Source organism: Suricata suricatta, chromosome 16 (genome assembly GCF_006229205.1).
Source record: "Suricata suricatta isolate VVHF042 chromosome 16, meerkat_22Aug2017_6uvM2_HiC, whole genome shotgun sequence".
In the NCBI taxonomy this organism is placed as follows: domain Eukaryota; kingdom Metazoa; phylum Chordata; class Mammalia; order Carnivora; family Herpestidae; genus Suricata; species Suricata suricatta.
In genome coordinates, this window is record NC_043715.1 from 30,836,273 (window position 1) to 30,856,882 (window position 20,610).

At 43.2% G+C, this 20,610-nt stretch overlaps 2 long non-coding RNA genes across 2 annotated transcripts; both read left to right on the top strand.

The window, feature by feature from the left end:
• The first annotated feature begins 12,574 nt into the window (after window positions 1-12,574).
• LOC115281094 lies at window positions 12,575-20,031 on the top strand. The gene is made up of 3 exons (XR_003904069.1): window positions 12,575-12,615; window positions 18,862-18,920; window positions 19,787-20,031. It is a non-coding gene; the product is annotated as an uncharacterized LOC115281094 (long non-coding RNA).
• LOC115281092 lies at window positions 13,344-15,854 on the top strand. Its single transcript, XR_003904068.1, has 3 exons — window positions 13,344-13,483; window positions 14,846-14,932; window positions 15,438-15,854. It is a non-coding gene; the product is annotated as an uncharacterized LOC115281092 (long non-coding RNA).
• Window positions 20,032-20,610: the final 579 nt, after the last annotated feature.

Genomic DNA, 20,610 nt, shown 5'->3' on the forward strand with positions numbered 1-20,610 from the left:
AAAAAGGAACGAACCACTGATACATGCAGTAACAGAGATGAATCTCAAATGCATTATGCTAAATGAAAGCTCAAAAGGTACACGACCTTATTTATTTGACAATCTGGAAAAAGCAAAACTATAGCCATATAAAACAGGGGTTTGGGATAGAGGGAAGAGTTACATGGGAGTATGGGAGAATGTTCTAGTCGACTGTATCTTGCTTGTGGTGGTGATTTCTCAACTATAAACATTTGTTAAAATTTGGGGAACGGGACATGAAAACTGCTGAATTTTTTGTAGGTCAACTTAAACTTTAATTTGAAGGTGGAAAACGTAATCTCAATCTTATAAAGAAAGAAGATAGTCTGGCAAGTCATACACAGAATTTTAATTGTCCTTATATCTGGTGGTAGGTAATGGGTGTTCTTCTTTATTTTCCTTTTTGATCTCCTTCAGTTGGAGAAAATTCTTTAGAGGAGTTTTACCTTGTTTTGTTGATAGAGTCTAGAAAAATTAAATTGTCTTCATGTTCGTTATAACAGAAGAAAGAGAGTGCCCAGTGTTAATGAGTGGCTAATAAAATAAGCACCCTTATGCACCACTAGGAAAAGTTGATATTAATGATGTAGTGATCTGTCTCAAAGGCATCACGATATGTATTATTTATAGCCGGGAAAGTGAAAGTGTTGTTTGCTCATGGATATTCATTGAGTTGTTTATAATAGAGTAAACTCTGAGGAAGTCTAAATGTCTAATGACAGGAGATTGGTTAAATAAATTATGATATATGCGTTCAGTAGTGATTATAATCAGGCACGTTAATTTTTACTGTATATAGATGATTTGACATGGAAAGATGTTCAATGACAAAGAAGTATAGATATTACATAAATGTGCATAAAAGTCTCCAGTTCCAGGGGCGCCTGGGTGGCTCAGTTGGCTAAGTGTCCACCTTCAGCTCAGGTCATGATCTCATGGTTTGTGGGTTCGAGCCCCACGTCAGGCTCTGTGCTGACAGCTCAGAGCCTGGAGCCTGCTTCACATTCTATGTCTCCCTCTCTCTCTGGCCTCCACTGCTCACACTCTGTTTCTCTCCTTCTCTCTCAAAAAACGAAATTAACAATTAAAAAAAATTTTTTAATGGAAAAAAGTCTCCAGTTCCACATTTTCAAATGCTAACAGTTACTGTGTCTAGGCAATCATGTTCTTTCAGCCCATCATTTTTTTGCATTTTTCCAACTAAATGATATGTTCCCAAGCATAGACAAGTACATTATTGTATCATATTATTGGATTTTCTTTTCATCCCTTTTTCTTCATGCTTATTAAGTCTTCTTTTTGTTTCCAATTCTATATTGTCTGGTAGGACTATTCTTTCACCAATAAAAATAAAAAACAACAACTCTGCCTGGTGTTCTTTTCATTGCTTAATTTTTAACATTTCTATATTACTTCAGTTCAGGTTTTTTAATCCAACTTAACCTTGCTGCCCTTTCATAGATGCATTTAACTATTATGATTTACAATGTTTGGAGCTATTTCCATCAATTTACTTTTTGTCTTCTATTAACAATGCATCTTCTTTGTCCTACCCCTCCTGTTTTTCTGTTTTCTGTTGCATTAATAGATGCTATTTCCATTCATTCTTTTTCCTATTTCATCAGAGACTCTGGAATTTATCAATTACTCCTTGCTTTTTTAGTGGCTCCCCTTTAAAGATCATTTAGTGAGATATAAGACTCTGTGTTGACTATTTTATTCATCAACACTTTGAAGATCTCGTTTCATGACTTGTCCTGGAGCCATGAAAAAGTTTATTAAAACTTTCTATTTTGAGGGGCATCCGGGTGGCTCAGTTGGTTAAGTGTCTGACTTCAGCCTAGGTCATGATCTCACAGTTTGTGGGTTCAACCCCTGCGTCTGGCTCTGTGCTGACAGCTCAGAGCCTGGAGCCTGTTTCAGATTCTGTGTCTCCTTCTCTCTCTCCCCTTCCCCTGCTCATGCTCTGTTTCTCCCTGTCTCAGTAATAAGTAAAAACATTTAAAAAATTTTTTAAGCTTTTTATTTTGAGATCCTTGTGAGATTCACATGCAGTCATTAGTAATAGCACAGAGAGATTTCAGGTACCTTGATCTCAGGCTCCCCCACTGGGAATCTTGCAAATGCTAGTAGAAACTCACCACCATGATATCCACATGTATATCAAAATGCTGGCCATTTCTACCACCTCGAGGATCCCTCATGGTAGGTACATCCACTTCTGCCCCACTCCCCTTTACACCGTCTTGTCACCACCAATCTGCTCTCCACTATGCCACAGAAATAAAGTGCTTTGGTGGGTAGCTTTTTGACATTGGCTTTTTTTCACTCAGCATAATTCTCTAGAGATTCGTGCAAGTCCTATGGGGCTGCATAATTCCTTTTCGGTTGCTGAGTTGTATTCCTTGGCATGGAAATAGTGCAGTCCCCTGCTAAAGGGCATCAGGGTGGCTTCCAGTTTGGGGATGTTAGGAAAACTGCTAAGGGCATACATGTGCATATTTTAGGTGAATCGTGTTCATTTCTCTGGGATAAAAGCTGAGGAATGTGGTAGTTTGGTTTTTATCCATCAACTTAACAATTTAGATGGTCTACTCTCGGAGAACTAAGGCTGTTCTCTAGATTTAGAGAATTTTCAGTCATCATCATTTCTAATATTGATTCTTCACAATGTACTTTATGGTTTTCTTCCCCCTTTTGGAACTAAAGAGTCTCTCAATGGACTAAGTGTTGAACTGCTCTATCATGGGTGTGCTTGTTGAATTCTTCAGTTCTATGCCATCTGTTTTTTTATGATTACTTCTAGTCCAAGATTATCCTGTCCTTTCAGATTTGATTAATTTTCAGAATTGCTTCCTTCAAATATCTTCCTTCTCCTATTTTATTTATGCCTGTTCTGTTTCATAATATAATTAATTTCTTACGTGAAGTGTATGCATTTATTTACCTTGTCAGTCATTCTAAGGCACTTATTTTAAAGTAAATCTTAGGTATCTCAATTTTTTTAAATTTCATCATGAATAAATTCTTTTCCCAAATATTGGTTTTCTTGTTTACCAATTTTACATATGCATTAGGGATTTTAGTCTGCAGGCTCATGTTGAGTGGCAATCTCTGATTTTGATTTTTTGTGTTTGCCTCAGTCTATGAGTCACTCAGCCTTTCGCTTTCTCTCTGTCCAGATATTTTTTTTGTGAAATTTTTACTTTTTTTTTTTTAATTTTTGCAATAGTTTATTGTCAAGTTGGTTTCCATATAACACCCAGTGCATTTATCTCCTGCCAGGCCCCCAAAACTCTCAGACAACCCAGTCCAAGCTGAGGGGTTGTTCCTCACATGATCTGTGGTAATGAAGCACTCTTTCGCTCTCTGAAAGACTGATGGTTTTGTGAAACTTAATAAAAATGCATTATAGAAACACAATTACCTGCTAATATGTCTTGACCGTATCAAATTGCTAAAAATATCATAAATGCTTACTCCCCATTTTTGTATTTATCTAGTCATGTACCAGTAACAAACAGTCCACAGGCTGGCTGGTATCACCTGGGTCACCAGACCACACCTTGAGTTATGGCTCTTGGCCAAAGAACATTGGGGATTTTAAGATCCAGTCATGGACTGTGCTGCCATCTTGGCCTGGGAACCTGTATACACTTCTATCTACCTGTATGGATAATCAGCTTTTGGAAATCTCAGCCCTACAAGAAGGCCCTGGATTTCTTTGTCAGTCTCCTTTTACAGGAGAGGACATGCTATCTGAGCCCCTAACTTCAAGAAGTAAAGCTGATTGGGTTCTCAGCCCCACAGAAGTCAAAATGAATACCTAGCGGACCAGTACGCTTAACTTAACTCATGTCTCTGCACTTCTGTTCTGGTTCTAGTCTATGTACATTCAAATGCTGTTTGGGAAAATAGTTATATCTTTTCAATTTTCTTGTTTTGATGGTGCATAAGGTAGTGGATAATAAACAGCTGCCCTCTAAAGTCATCTTTCATCCTGTTTAAGACAGAGCCTCGGTGAGGCATCCGTCTAGTCTACTGCTCAGGGTTGGGCTCTTTAAGGAAGTCTAACTCCAGTCCCGGATATTGAAAGGGATAGTGATTGTCTTAAGTTGGTCATGTGACACATTCTAGCCAATGAGATGGGAAGACAAATCCAGAGGTTTCTGGGAAAACTTTCCTCTTCCAAAATGAAATGTAAGAAGATACCATCTTATTTTCTCTGGAAGTCAACCGAAGACAAAGCCAACATACTGAAGAGTTCAGAGCTAAAAAATGAAAGGCTCTTGGTGATGCAGAAACCACCTTGTTTCATTATCTCCATGATCTCATATAAAGAATTTGCTTACCCCTCGAGCTGATTTTGAGTTGGAGTTTTTCTGTTCCTTGCAGTTGAAGGCATCCTAACCCATACACCTATTATCTCTGTGGGCTTAGAATAAGAAGTTAGTGTGTAGTGTGAACTTATACCACCATCCATCCTAATTTTAAATCATTCTCATTTCTTATGTAGCTGTTAAGATAATTCATGGTGATACTCACAAGCGTAGGAAATAACTCAAAATTAGCTTAAAAATATTCAAATACTAGGTGGCTCACTCAGTTAAGCAACTTTGGCTCAAGTCATGATCTCATGGTTGGTGAGTTGGAGCCCTGCATCTGGGCTCTGTGCTGACAGCTCAGAGCCTGGAGCCTGCCGTCTCCTTCTCTCTCTCTCTCTCTGTCCCTCCCCCGCTCATGCTCTGTCTCTCTCTGTCTCTCAAAACTGAATAAACGTTAAAAAGATTTTTTTTTAATTTCAACTACTTTAAAAGAATTGCTTAATGAATTGACAAGAATTTTCTAGTTAGTCTATTGAATTTGACTGGTAAACGTAAACTTCTGAAGTGTCCTCCATTTTAGCCGACATTTATTCAATGCCTGTTAAATGCCAACCCCCGCAGCAGGAGTCGTGGGGGTTATTAAAGAAGGTAAAGATGGGTCCTTTCCCTCTAAGGACTCCAACAAGGGAGGCAAGACTTATAATAACAATATGCAATAGAATGATCTGCCCACATGAGGAAGACATACAAATTATGTGGGAGGTCAAGAAAAAGAACGAGCAGAGTTAGGTAAACATTCTCAATGAATGTTTGTTTACATTGATTGCTTGGCTACCAAATTCCTTCTCTATTGATCAAGGCTAAATCCCACCCTTGGCCATACTCAAATGATATAAATACTGAGCTAAGGTAAAACAGACTGTTGAAGATTTTCTCAATGTAATCAAATAAATCGAAGAGTTATTTCCAACTAAATTCAAAGTCTCTAGTTAGCATGTCTTTGAATGCAAGCGAAGCAGTTATCAAATTTGAAGAAATATTCCTTGGGGTAGTGTGTTCATTAAATGTGTAACTTTGTCAGAGCGCCACCGCATTACGGATTTTTTTTACAGCCAAGTGGTGAGAAAAGTACCTTTGGAATAGTTACTCACTGACAACATATAAAGTGAAAATTGCGCGTGTTCTCAAATCTTTACACATTTCTCTGTCTGATCATTGGTTCCTTAGAATGCCGGAGATTCTGTGTGAAGCATGCCTGCAGGCTACATATGTTAAAAGTTAACAGGGAAATGTGTACCAGAAATCAAATGTAAGATTGTCTTAGATCCACTCTTCAGTGTGCTTGCTGCTCGGGCTGAATGATGAGAAGCTTCTGTATAATTGAATGTGGATCAGTAACCAAACATTTGTGTGGATAAGAAATATTTGCAGAGCTGACCCATTCTATGATTGTTCGTGAAACTAAAGGCCTATAGTCTTCATTTTACCCATGTTGATTGCAGAGTAGTTTGGTTCTTTTTTATCTGATTGTTTTAGAAAACTGTTATTTTATTTTTTTGTAATTGGAATAGAATTGAAAAATAAGTATATAGAAAGATACACAAGGGATGAATGTCCACATGGTACATGGGAAGAAATGGACTTTAAGTCAAATATCTTTACAGTAAGGAGATTTTCAATCCCCAGCCAACAGCCACTTGATTTTGAGTAGCTGTCACTGTATCAGAAAACAGACAGTACGCAAAGCATCCTTCTGAAGCTGTGTAATGGAATCCGAGCTGTCAGCTACTTCTCTGATCAATTATCTTTGTTTGCTCAGCAAACCCAACGTGTACCTTCAGCGTTATCACCACGAATGCCGACTGGAAGCAACTGGAGAAGAGAACAAATAAGGAAAATTGAGTCTGAAAACCACACAGGCCAAGATACAGAAAAAAATGATTCTTTAAAGAACTGATAATTTGGCTGGAGTGGCCGTTGATAGTCATGTCAGAGCGAGCTTAATTTGAGGATATCATGTAAAATTAAAAGTGCATTTACCCTATGTTTCAGGAATTCACTTCTCCATATCTATCTTAGAAAAAATGTGTGTGGCCAGAAACATGTATAGGATGTTCACTGTAAGAGACAGAAAAAGAAAAAGGGGAGGGGCAGGAGTCAAGTGTCCATCAACACAAGGATGGTTAAATAAGCGATGATTCATATACAGCAGTTAAATATAATGAAGTGAATCTGTACTTATCAACAGGGGTCTCCTTTAAGACACAGGATGAGTGGGAAAAAATAATTTCAGAGTAATATATGCAGCTGAAGGGTCTGTATGCTAAGTCAATGGATCATAAAATAATACCATTTATTTTCTCTACATACAAATCATAGAAGACTTGGAAGTTCACATCCCTAATTAACAGTATCTATGTCTGTGGAGGAAAGAGGAGGCCAGGACTGAAGAGAAGGGTAAGATTTAAAGGGGCATTATACCTTTATTTGTCAGGTTTTAATTTTATATATTCTTTATTTTTATAAATGCTATATACATGAGTTATAAAATTGCAATAGATAAACAAATGGGAAACAATGGATAGAAAATAAATTAAATATAAAATAGATATACAAATGGACAACAAATCAAAGTCTGCATGGTTCAGGTTTAACCCTGTCCTTTGTGGAGGTAGGGTTTGCTCAATGTTCTTCGAGGCTCTACTTTCTTGAGCTGATGTCATGATTCTGAACATCGAAGATTCTTAGAAGGAGGGGTACAGTAATACCCACTTCCCCTCTTGTGCCCGCACAGGGTCAAAGTCAAGGTGTTCTGTAGAATTTAGGGCGGCCACGCCGAGCTTTGCTTCTTCAGTATCTCTTGGCTTTGAGCCACCCCTGTGTTGTATCATCATCATCTTCAAATGTCCTAGGTCAACAATGAATTCTTGAAGCATCCATCAATGTTTTCAGATGGAACAGAGACTATGCAGAGGCCAAGCCTACAGAGTGACAAGGAATGGCGGATAGCCCAAAGGTCCATGGGCTAACCTAGGAATTTTCCAGTCCCCACCATGGGATATCTCAACAGTAGATGACAAATGCTCCAGCAGGAGACCCAAGTAAATTGTGGGGTGGTCAGGAGTTTTTGAGTAGAGGGGAAATCTCTTTCCTTTGGCATTTCTGAAACTATTGTTGTCCATGTTGCTCCTGCAAGGGAAGGGATATTGGAAAATAAAGCCAAATATGGCAGAAAAATGAGACATGGTGAAGAAGAAAACAATTTTGATAACAATGATCCTCTCTTCTGCATCCAACCATACTTTAGAGACAACTTTTTGATTATGTGAGCCAATAATTTCCCTCTTATACTTAATCCTTTGCCCCCAGATAAGTCATGTCTAATACTTCCATCCAGCCAAGGCCAGCTCAGAAATCTCTGAGGGCGGATGACTTGGAAACTACAAGGTGAAGCCACAGTGGCTTTGTCTTGATTTAGTGGTGGGCCTGCTCCAAGTTTTTGATCTCCAGGAATTGGAAGCATAAGGGACTTCTGTAAGGAAGGGCCAGTTGTCAAAGTCAGAGGGGCTGTGCAGAGGGGGCTTTCTGAACAGAGCTGGGGAAGGTCAAGCTCAGTATAGCTGGCTACACTAAGGTATATGGAAATCCAACCCAGAGAGATCCCAGAGACCCAAAGTACCTGACTTTTTCTACTAGGTTTACACTGGATCCAAGAGGAATTGAATTCCTACCTCCACAACTTCGGTTCACCTCCCTTATTTCATAAAAGCTTTCTCTTCCCCTTGGACACAACAGGCTCTAGTTTTGAAAAGTCACTCATACACCATATGGTGTATGATGCTCACAGCTGGTCTGTAGAGGAGGCTGGTAGAGAATAAGAATCTCCTGTTTACAAATAAATACATTTAGACTCCATGGTTTCCTTAAGGTCCCCAATTAAAACCCTCCCATGGCAACCTTCTGCATTGAATGGCATGGATACACTTGTCCATGGTGTTCCTGGCTTTTTCTGGTTTGGTTCCAAGTGTTCTCCTGCTCTCCCCTCCCCAGTCTCACCACATCTCTTTCTCCAGCCTCCCTGGAGAAGCAGCTCTTCTTCCTGAACTAGCACCCTCTGATTTATCATCTCAATGCCTTGTACTCCTGTCTAGTTCTTTCTCACCTTCCAGATCTCAACTCAAATGTCTTCTGCTACCCCCACTTTTTTTCTTCCTCAGGCAAACCTCAGTTTTGCTATTAAGGCCTTTCAGTTGATTGAGTCGATGAGGCCCAGTCAGATTGTTAAGAATAATCTCCTTTAATTAAAGCCAACTGGTTGTAGATATTAGCCACATCTACAACATACCTCCACAGCAACACCTAGTTTAGCATCTAATTAACTGGCCTAGCCAAGTTGACACATGACACTGACCATCACAACTGGGGGGTTATTTGCCATTTCCCCCATGCCATGGGAAAGTAGTTTCCAGGAGAAGAGAGGTCTGGTCTATCAGGTGCACTGTTGGATCCCTGGCCCCTGGTTACATAAATGAGTGACAGACAGTTATTACCCTCTTGATAGTCCAAATAAGCCCAGGTGACATCTCAGGGTGGCCACAAGGTGGCATATGCAGGAGGGTTCCTGAGCAGGTGCCTAAGACTCCCTAACTCAACAGAAGCTGAGACTTGGCCCCAGAATCCTCCAAGCCATTCTCAGTAGGCCTGGCCAGCTACCATGTAGACCCTTCTCTAACCTCGGTGACTGAAGTTGTACCTCTGCCCTTCTGGCTTTGGACCCTCAAGCTCACTCAAGCGCCTGTCTTGAGGCAACATCGGAATTTCTCAGAAAGCCTGCCAGGTTGGAGTCCTAAGCGCAGGCTTTGAAAACATCAGACTATTGGCCCAAGTTCACATGGAAGTGGAGCTGAGGGCCACTCTTTCCAACCAAGGCATCTAATAAACCCTTGGGTAATAACGGATTCTTGTTGGCAGAGAGTTCTTCTACCTTTATAGTGGCAGTGGCAGCCCCAAGCTGCTCTGGGAACCTTCTCCCCAGTGTGAGTGGAGTCAACAGAGAAATATGCCCAGCTGAGGCAGGGTTGAGTATCTTCATTACCTGTAATACGTTCATGCCACTATCAATACTTATTTACATATTGTACCTCTTCCCCGATAGTTTACAAACACCTTGAGAAGAGATACCTGGACTGTTTTGTTAAACGTTCAATCATAGCTGGAACAGTGTTTGGCCATAGTAGACAGTTGACATTTGAAGAAGGAAGGAAGGAAAAAAGGAAGAGAGGGAGGAAGGAAGGAAGGAAGGAAGGAAAACAGGGAGGGAGGAAAGGAGAGAGGAAAGAAGGAAGGGAGGAAAGGAAGGAAGGAAGGAAGGAAGGAAGGAAGGAAGGAAAACAGGAAGAGAAGAAGGGAGAGAGAAAAGAAGGAAAGAAGGGAAGGAGGGAGGAAGAAAGGGAGGGAGAGAGGGAGGGAAGAAGGACTCCCATTACTATCCACTGAACAAGTCTTAGAAGCTTAAGGGTCCCTAAAATCCGGGTTCTGCAGAGGTCAGAGGGGTAGGTAGCAAGCAGGCTGTCTTTGGATTCCCACATCTGGGGCCTTTTACCTCTATCACAGGGTCAACATGTTGCCATGAGCTACAGCATGATCAGAAACACCCAAAACTAACTGAGCACTAAGCTAGATCAGGAAGTTTACAGTGAATCTGGACATTGTGGTCTTCCTGGTCTTTCTCATGGAGGTCAGAGGGGAACTGATTGTGGCTGGAAAGGCACAAGGGTGGAGAGAGAGACGTGCATCAGATGTCTTGATTACATCGATTCTTGGACCAACCTCTTTTCTTCCGTGCCTGAAATTCTATCTTCAAAATTAAGGAGATGGAACAAATTGGTGGAAATCAGTCTTTATTTTTAAGCAGCAGGATTTTATAAGGAATCCCATAAAGAGGTGGAGCTTAATTAGTGTATGTCTATTACAGTATATTCAAATGTGTAACATTTACTTCTATAAATAAGAAGAATAATATGTCTTGATATAAACCAAATATTGAAATTGGGATCATGGAAGAACCAGGCAGCTTTATATATGTTATAAGCATCTGATTTATATCTAATTTTTGTTTCCATGGGGAAACAAGGAGATTCTCATGGACACTTACAGATGGTAGATGTTCCTTTCACAATCTCAGAATCTTCAGTTTAGCCAAAATGATGAGTTAAGCCTTATTCTAAGGTCTTCAGAGAAGTGTGTTAGCCTGGCAACATATCTTAACATTTTTGGGGTCAACCAGGAGGCTAAAATACATTTTATTAATGAGGTTAGCGTCCAACAGAATGTTTTGAGATGCCCTGACATGCCTCCAAGTAAACAGTCTGCACATCATTTGCATTTCCCGAGGGTCTCTCTACCTCTATATCACTCTAAGTCTGACTGCATGTTTATTGAGCATATACTGTGTGCTATGCCCCGGAGATAAAGGTAATTATGATACCAACAGTCCCTTGTATATGGCGCATCTTTCCGAACTCCTACCGAACGCTGTGTTCGTATGTGATTTTCTTTCATTCTCCCAAACAAACCTGCAGTGTCCAGACTATTATTCCCTTGTTTTATCAATGGGGAAACTGAGGCTTAGAGAAGTTAGAGACTTCAAGGACAATAGCTTGTAAGTGGCATGTTGAGTTTAAACTTGCATCTGTCCCCTCCAGATTGCTTGCTCGTAAGCCTTTGGCAACACTTTTGGAGTTGGCCAAAACCGTAGATCAGAACAGAACTGGACCTGAGCACTTCCTCATCCAGGAGGAAGATGAGGTAGCACCCCAACCCCCGAAGAAGGCCCTTGCTCCCCTGGGTGGCTCTGATAATGCTTCTCTCAAACCAGCTCGGGGCAGCCCCACCCCCAGGCTGCTGGCATGGCTGCCAGGTCCCTCCACAGGGAAGAAGAAAGCCTCCCATTAGCAGGGGCTGCGGCTGGGAGCATCCCTGGGAGGAGAAGCATCTGTTGCTGCCTCCATTGTTCCAGCTGAGAGCACGCTAATTGTCCGCTCCAAAGTTGGACTGCAGTCTCTTGCCAGAGGGAAATTATGGACCCTTTTGCAGCTGTCAGCTGAATGGCCCCAGGAGGAATGGGGTGGGGGGGGAGGGAGGCCTCTCTGCATCCTGATCCATGCAGGAAAGGAAAGTTAGCACAGCCCTGTGAGGAAGCGGGGCACCCACCAGAGAGACACCACCCCGAGAAAACAAGGCAACACCTCTCTTTGAAGGGAGGCAGCCTGATGGAGTAAAAAGTGTAAAAATGCTTGTGAGTCAAGCTGAGTTTAAACCCCTGCTTTTCCACTCATTAGCTTTGACCTTGAGCAATTCACTGCTCCTCATGTACCTTTCACCGAACTGGGAGAAGCACATAAACCAATAAATGACCATCAAATATCCAGCAGAGATTTGGGCATAGCAGGTGCTCAATAAACGTGATTTGTTAGTATTATTACTACTACTATTTTTGTCATTAAATATACCTCTGAGTAGTTGATCACACGTGGGAAGGCAACCCACATACAAGAAAGCCCCCAGGTAAGGAGGGAACAAGGGTGGACAGGGACAGAAAAGGAACATCATGCATGTATATTCCAAAACAATACTTTAAGTCACCAACTAAGTTCCAGGTACTGTGCAGGCTGCTGGCCATCTAGCTGCCAACAGAAAGATCTGGCTCTCCTAGGAAGTCCCAAAGGATGGGTGTCCTGAACTGGGGTTGGACAGTGTTCCAGAAGTTCTGTGAGTTCTACAAGTTAACTGATGCCTAATGGCCCAACTGTACACATACCGGAAAGACGTTAGAGTTCCTCTGTGCTGCCTTACTGTGCGTCAGAGGAGAAAGGAGGCCTCGAGAAAAAGCAGTAGATATTCAACAGGTATTTCTTGAGCTGCTGCCTTATGCTAGACAGCACACTGGTGCTAGTCACAGAGTAGAGAGCAAAGCAGAATGATGTCATTTTACACAACATAGAGCTTAAGGTCTAATGGAGAAAACAGATATCTGTCGAATATTCCCACAAATACATCATGTCAGACTGTGGTGAGGGCTGTAATGGTAAAGGACAGGATGTGAACCCAAGTACAACCAGAGGCCCCCGTCGAGTCTGGACGTGAGGGGAAGTAAGGCTCCCCTAAGGAAAGACGCTGCGGCTGAGGTCTGAGGATGAGACAATAAAATGACCCGGAACCACGTCCTCCAGCAGAAGGAAGGCACGAGCACATGCCTGGGGTGAACGGGGTAAGTCCTGCTTCTTCAGAGGACCCCAAGCTAGGCCAGTGTCGCCAGAACTCAAAAACTGAGGAGTGGGGGGCAGCGGGAGGGATGAATGATAGAATACACAATAAATAATAGAAGGACATCTTAGCCCTGGTCATCTAGAAAATGGTCACCGGCAAGGACTGAGATGCAGTGCTATACTGGGGGTGTGGGAGCCCAGGGCCGCGTGAGGGTGAGGTACGGGGTAGATGTGGTGCAATGCAGCTATTTACAATAGTGCTTGAACCACACTTTATACTGCACCACAAAGGGACATGGCTGGGGGCCCCTGTCCCCATGGGCTACAAGCCCCTATGCGGCCACTCAGAAAGCCAGATCTCCCTGCCCAGGACACAGTGTTTTGTGCCAATCTGAAAGAGGAGGAAGGAAGGAGCCAGCATGCTGGGGCACAGAGAGAGCAGAGAGGAGGTGAGGGAGAGAATCTAAGGAGGCCATCCAAGTCCCAATCTGAGGTGGAATCAGACAGAGAATGGAGTCCAGGGATAGGAGAGAAGCATTCACCTTTATTGGTTGCTGTAGCTGGTAGTATTTACTCAGATCTGAGTTCCCTTTCTTCCAGATGGCAGACTACATTTCCCAAATCCCCACCTCCACCCATTGCATCCAGGTGGGGACACGTGACAGATTCTGGCCAATGGAATGTAGGGACAGACAATGTATACCCATCACTTCCAGGCCTGACCAGAAAACTTCAGCCAAGTTCCCCAAGGCCAGAGACGATGACTTGGAAGAATCAAGGGGTGGGAAAGCCTGGATCCTCAAGTTCCCCCCACCCCGCCACCCCAGGAGTTAGAGCTGCCTCACCAGAAACACCTCCATTGGACTTTCAGTAAGTGAGAAAGAAGCAACTTATCTCAAGGCCCTGAGATTAGGGAATGTTTATTATAAAAAATAGCATCACTCCGTCCTAACCGATACCTGAGTCCATGATATTCTACAACTACTCTGCTAAGTTGTCTCAGGTAAATGTTCTAACAACACGGAAGACATTTTTATCCCCATTTAATAAATAAATGAAGAGATTCAGAGAGATCGTCACTTGCTCAAGATCACACAGCTGGTCAAAGGAGAGCTTAGATATAAACCTAGCCCTGCCCTACTTCCTGCACTGAGTCATTCGGCCTCCTCTCTTAGAGTGGGGATAGATATGGAAAGAGAGTGTAGAGAAAAGCACAGGCACCCTACAGGGGGCCTATCTCGGCCTTGACTGGCCTGGCCCATCCACGCAGGAGGGGGTCCAGATGCTGGTAGGCCCTCTTTCATGCTCCAGGGAAAACTGGAGTCAACTACCAGGGGGAGAGGCACCAGAGAAATGAGTAGGAATGACTCAGTCACCCAGCATTTCCTCCAGTGTGCTTTATGGACAAGGGGCTGGAAAGATTGGGAGGGGCTTTGTAAGTAGAAATAAAAGGGGTTAAAGAAAAAAGGAGAAAAAAAACCTTAACCACAGTCAATGAAATTAGATAAAATTATCTGCTAGTCTTTATGTAAAGACTTAATGCTGACCTCTACCATAAAGGCTCTATATGGCTTGCAAGATACAGTAAAATTAATTTTATATTGGGCTGCCAGGTGCTGCTAGAATAGCATGTTTATATAAGCAGCCCCAGAGCTTCCAACATGGAGTTGTAAAGGCCTGTGTCTCAGTGAGTGGCTTAGCAAAGAGAAGCTCAAATCCCTGCATCCTCCCTGGGGCAGCATATCAGCAGTCTTTATGGCCGTACACCGTCGTGTGTTTTTCCTTACACGGCCCCTCCCGACCACACCTGGCAGAGCCCCGGACAAAACTGGTGCGGTGCGAACCGTCTCTGGGATTTCGCTCCACAGCAAGTTGGAAGGGAATTGGACATGACTGTCTTTATTTAAAAACTTGGTGAAAATAGTATCTATACAGAGAGACACAGATTGGACATTCTCCAGCTTCTGAATAAAACAAGCCAGGCTCATTGCAAGGAAGAAGAAAATAAGCTGGAGCAGGCTTGATGGGAGAAAAAAAAAACACTGGGATGCTATTTGAAACAATGGCTCCTGTCCAACAAAGGTGGCATACAGTTGTTGGGGAGGTGAGTCATGTCCCTTTGCCTGTTTCCTTCGGTCCAGAGGGGATCATGGAATATTACCAATGAGATAGGAGCAAAAGCTCTTTCAGATCTGCACCATCTCCCTTTCCCCATCTTCTACTTCCCTGCAGTAAAGCACAGTCACCTGGAAATCACACATTAGAGATGACAGAGCCACAATGTGGAAGGAGCCTGGGTCCTTATATCACTGCTTAGAGGTAAGCTAACTGCCAGTTAGGAAGACCCATTTTGAACATGATGTGGCTAAGAAATAAACTTCTATTATGTTGAAGTCATTCTATTTGGGGGATTTGGGTATTTTTTAGAGCAGCTAGTATCTATCACAATAGAGTGATATTCAGCCCTAAGTCTGGGGAATAGGACTTTTTTTACTTTCATTAATATGCAACAAATATGTTGTGGCTTTTCCTACTCAGTCCATTGGAAATATCATTAATTGATTATAGCAATTTCTATCAGTGTTTATGTGACCTTGGAATCCTTAAAATTGAGGTTGTTACAAATGATTGAAGTTGGCACTCAAAATACCATCTATTCATTATACCAGCATTACTATAAACTTCTTGAGATAAGGTTGGAAATATCCATCACTTAACTTAGCACATTGCTAACATATAGCAACAGCTCAAAAATGTTAGTTGGATGAATATTAGGTGTTCTACGAAGAAGATCTTATTCTAATACATTTCCAATCTTTCTTAGACAAAGAGTCACCAAAAACCAAAATGATTAGAAGAATTCAACTCAGGAGCTCAGGTATTAACGCTCCTGGGAGACTTGGAGTAGCCATGCCAAGAAGATGGACCTGTATTCACTGATCATTGCTCACTCTGCATTTCACCCTACCTGCACAGAAAAAGCAATCTAAATTGTTCAGATCTGCTAGGAGACCCAACATTGGGAGAGGGGAGGTGGAAAAGTCCCACTACTGTGCAGATGATGTCTTGAATATCATAGCAAAATGGATTGTCTACTGGGTTATCCTCCAAGAATTTATGTGGTCGGCAGTAACAATAACAATCCCTTTTCTTTGTGTGACACCAGCTTCAGCAGCAGGACCCCTGCATTTATTTTACTTGGCCATTCAGTCTATTTAAATAAAGAAATTTACCCATTTAATAGATGTATAGAGAATCCTAGATGGGATATGCCTTACCAAAATCACAAAATATTAAAGATGAGCTCGTCAGGAACCCAGGACTCAAAAAATTCATCTGTCCATTCATTCATTCACTCAGCTAATATTCATTAGGCACTTATTTCCAGCACTATTAGCCTCTGAGTGGTGCTTAACACACCCTCATGCTATGCTTCTACAGCATGGACACAGAGGTCTCCCTACTGCCTGATGTGTTTTAAAGCATACCCCTTCCTTTCCATCTCCACCAGCCTATCACCAGCTTGTGATAAAATTGTGGGAGGAGAGCCATATAGCAAGAAAGCATTGAACCTTGCTCTTGGAAATATGCATGGTCTGGAATTTGACTGGACGTAGCAGAGAGACAGTCTAAGTTCAAGAATTGGATAGTCTTTGATGGGTCCCCAAGGATCTGGAAGTCTCCTCTCTCAGTGCCTTAGCCTGGGCTTCAGATTTACAATTAGAAGTGCAGCTTTCGGTTCAGAGCCTGGATCCATAAACACCACAATCCAGCTTTGCTGGCTATAAGCCATCCCCACATCTGGGATAAACCTGGGACAGCCCCACACAAAGCCAGCCTGCTTGGTCATCACTGCCACTGGGACACTCAGATTCAGAAGCTAGCTTCCATCCAAGGGCATTTCCATCAAAGCCAGAAGTAAAAGAGGAGAGCCTCTTCCAGAGGCCCTCAGTGGGGGCCGAAGATGACCAATGATGGCCCCATCTTTCATCCCTGCTAGGTAGATACAAAAATAGGTCAATTCTGGAAAAAGCATGGTGGCCTCATGAGGTGAAAAATTGTCAGAGTGGAATAAGATTTTTGAGATCCTGGAGCATGAAACAGTCTTAAAAAGGATATTAATAAGTCCTCAAAAACTAGCCTTTACAGTTCGCCAAGACTGCTCATCTAATCTTGTTCACCCCTCCCCTCCAGGGGTTCGCCACTCTATGCTTTATAAACTATCAAGCACACCATTTATATCCCAGCATCCCCAACATTGCGTAAACAATCTGAAATAGATCTTCCCCTTCTATGTGTGTAAGCAAGCCCTGCCAAATTCAAGTTTGGCACGTAACCACTCCTTTCCCCCCAACTTTCTATGGCCTGGGAAGGGGGGCCTGCACCACACCATTCATCCTGTCTCCCAGCGTTTCTCATCATTTTATGTGTGTTTACCCATTTCTCCTCTGAGATAAGCCTTGTGCAGAAGAGGCAATATATCTTGTACTCTTCAGCCCATAAACGAAGCACTCAATTTTCTCAAAAATTAAATGCTGTTGTTGCTGTTGCTGATTTTCAGGCCATGGAGGAGGCCGTTGGCCTCGCATAATAGATGCCGTATTCTGAAGAGATTATCCCAGTTTGGGATCTAAATGGATTTGCCATCTGTTACAGACAGTTTTAAGTAGACAGGTCCCCCACGTGGGGAAGACTTTGAGCCATGGGAAAATCTGTATGACCTTCCAAGAGGACACTGTCCTCTAGGTCTGGTAATTAGATGTGGGGACATCTTTGAAAATGATGGAGCCTGAGAGAAAGTGAAGGAACTCAGTGTCCCCCTTCCTCAGTAAGCTTTGGAGGTCTTGGAGGAGGGACTACACGCCAGTGGGTCCCCAGCCCAGAGGCCGGGCTTCCCCAATGAACAGGCAGAGTTGTTGGGGAGTAAGCATTGATCATAGCAGTGGTGGCACATGTGCCTGCTGTCCCCACCAACTGGTGAAAGGCCCTGAATCAATTGCCCCGGCTCTTTCACCCCCCTCCCCAAGCTGGCCGAGGTCCAGGCAGACCTCCAACATTAAAACCGGCAAATGAGATCTGAGCCTTGATACCCACCCACCCCCACCTTTTTTCCGCCCTCGAAGAGGATTTTGATGCCAGCACCATATGTTGAAAAGGCCCAAGCACAATCCTATTACCATTGCAGGAGGCATTAAATAATTACATTAATTTACCTAAATATGGAAAAAAATCTTTACAAATCAGGGACACTTGGCAGATTTTCCGGCTGCACATTTTTCCCTTGGCACGGTGCACTGTCCTGTTGGGCTCCCATTGCTACTTGGAGTGTTTCCTTTAATTGCGGGGCACATGGCTTCTCTTGTTCTGTTTAATTTTCTCGAAGCTGGTTCCATAGTCTGGCTACAAACATTATAGGGGAAAAAAAATGCCCACAAAAGTATGGATTGTGCTGAAGTGTACCCTAAGGGAGAATGCATAAAAATAGTAATTTCTTGTATATGAAACCTTCTGCGGGGCGGCCTTTCACTAGATTACTTTATGAAAGAAAAAAAAAAGCTGAAAGGATGGAAAGTGGGAGCAAGGAGAGTAAAAGAAAGGGGGAAAGGGAGGAAAGCTGGGAAGGAGAAAAGGGTTCTGTAGTGAAGCTGGAGATGGGCCTCCAAGTTCCGTGCATAGGATGACACTGAGTTAGATGCTTTTGTCGTGGCTTTCGCCTGGCAACGCCTCTTCTTTGGTCCATATTTTTGCTGCCAACACTCACAGTGTCTAAATCCTGCACCTCCTTATGGAGCAATTTATATTGCTGCGAAATCTGAAGTCTGAAGCGAGGCTGGTGTCCACACAGCCTGGCCTCCTTGATGCAGCGTGACCTCACAGGGCAGCCTAAGTGACCGTCACCCACACAAGCCAACTGCTTATGCCAAGGAAAGCCAGGTCCCTGTTCCTTACAAGTTAGTCTGACCCAGAGAGGCCTAGGATTCCCTTCTTTGGTGTCAGGTCTTCCATAAGGTGCTTCTTAAATGCTCTGTGAAGGGCCAGACTCAAGTGTTGTGTTTCTAGTCCAATGCCAACACACACACACACACACACACACACACACACACACACACATGCACACTATATATTTTTTTGCATCACAAAATTTGGATGTTGCAATAAAGTCAAATTGCTGGAAAATTTTCCAAACACTTCCTCATTGTGCATGGGTATCACAATGCAGCCCATAATAGCTCTATTCTAAACCACAGGAAGAAGAGATGCAACTGGAATGGCCCCTTCTGAGAGAGGAGACCCATAGGCTTTAGAGGTAAATGATAGTTCTCACTTTCTTTTTCTGGAAGGAGATATAAAACGAATATCTGGGGTCCCTGAAGATGAACCTTCTAGAGCTGGCTACTGACCCTGAGTCACTGTGTCTGAGGCCTTGAGGAAAACCAGCCCTCAGACCAGCCAAGGTAGCTATTTATTCCTTAGCTCTCTTTTTTAAGGTGACAGGTACCTTTTTCAGAGATGATAATATATAGTTAAGACTATAGAGGAGGGGCGCCTGGGTAGCTCAGTTGGTTAATCGTCCAACCCTTGGTTTCAGCTCTGGTCATGATCTCCCAGTTTGTGAGTTCGAGCCTCACATAGGGCTCTGTGCTGACAGTGCAGAGCCTGCTTGGGATTCTCTCCCCTGCCCCCCGCTGCCCCTCCCCCACTCATTCTTTCTCTTTCTCGAAAATAAATAAATATCTTTTAAAATATAAAAGACTATAGTGGAATGGCCTTAGAGGAAGCAGAGAAGGGTGATGTGTTTCAGTTTCTACTTCCGCACCCAAAGGTGGTTCAGGCCCCACCTCACAGCATAGTCACTGTGTTCGAAAGTCAGGATCTGGTTGGGTGTCTGATGCCAGATGTCATAAAAGATGCAATTTCCCCCCATCCCCAGGGCTCCTGTGCATCTCCAGCCCATCGCATGGGTGATTTCTCTCTCTTCCCTGCTCTTAATTCTTAGCGTTAGCCTGGTGCCATTTCCTTCCCTATCTGTCAGTGTTCACCTCATAGCCTGTGAGCTTGTTAGCAATGCACAGTCTCAGACCTCACCGCCCCAAACCTATTACCTCAGATTCCATAGAGTCCACATACTAATGACCCCCTCAAATGGTTTCTATCCACATATGGCTCTCAAAGCTGTGACGGTGACACATCACACGCATGTAGCTCTACCTTCTGGAATGTGGGAGATGGCATACTCAGAGAGGACAGCAAGGTGAAAGACAGGAAGTCAATAAGGTGAAGCACCAGGCTAGCCAATCAGGAAGCTGTACCTGCCCCCCCAGACCTGAACGGGCATGGAGCAGAAGTCACCAGCATCCCAGAAGAGTCCTCTGACAGGAGCTAGGGTATTTCACAAAGGCTTCGGTAACCCTGGGGAAATAAACACACAATCGCTCTTCCTTCTTTACTCCTCTCTCTGCTCTCTGTTATGAGTTGAATTGTGTGCCTCCCTCTCCCCCAAAATATATGTCCTAACCCCCCAGTATCTCAGAATGTGATCTTATTTGGAAACAAGATGATTACAGTTGTAATTAGTTAAGATAAAGCCATACTGGAGTGGGATGTGCCCTTAATCCATCAGGACTGGTGTCCTTATAAAAACAGGAAGACAAAGAGGCAGACGTGGGAGAAGATGGCCATGTGATAATGGAGGCAGAGATTGGCGTGGTAGGCCTCCAAGCCACGGATTGCTGGCAAACACCAGAAGGTAGAAGAGGTAAACAAGGATTCTTCCCTACAGGTTTCAGAGGGGACAAGCACTTGGACTTTGATTTCTTCGAACTTCCAGCCTCCTGAACTGATGCTGCTCTTTTCTGAAGCGTGTCTGGGGCTCTGAACAAGAGCAGCCTGGGAAAACCAGGGCAGTCTCCCATTTGTCCAACCAAATTAGAAGCAAGAGGCAAAGGGAACATGGCTAAAGCAGTTACTAGGAGGGTGGGGAAATGGGAGACCGGATC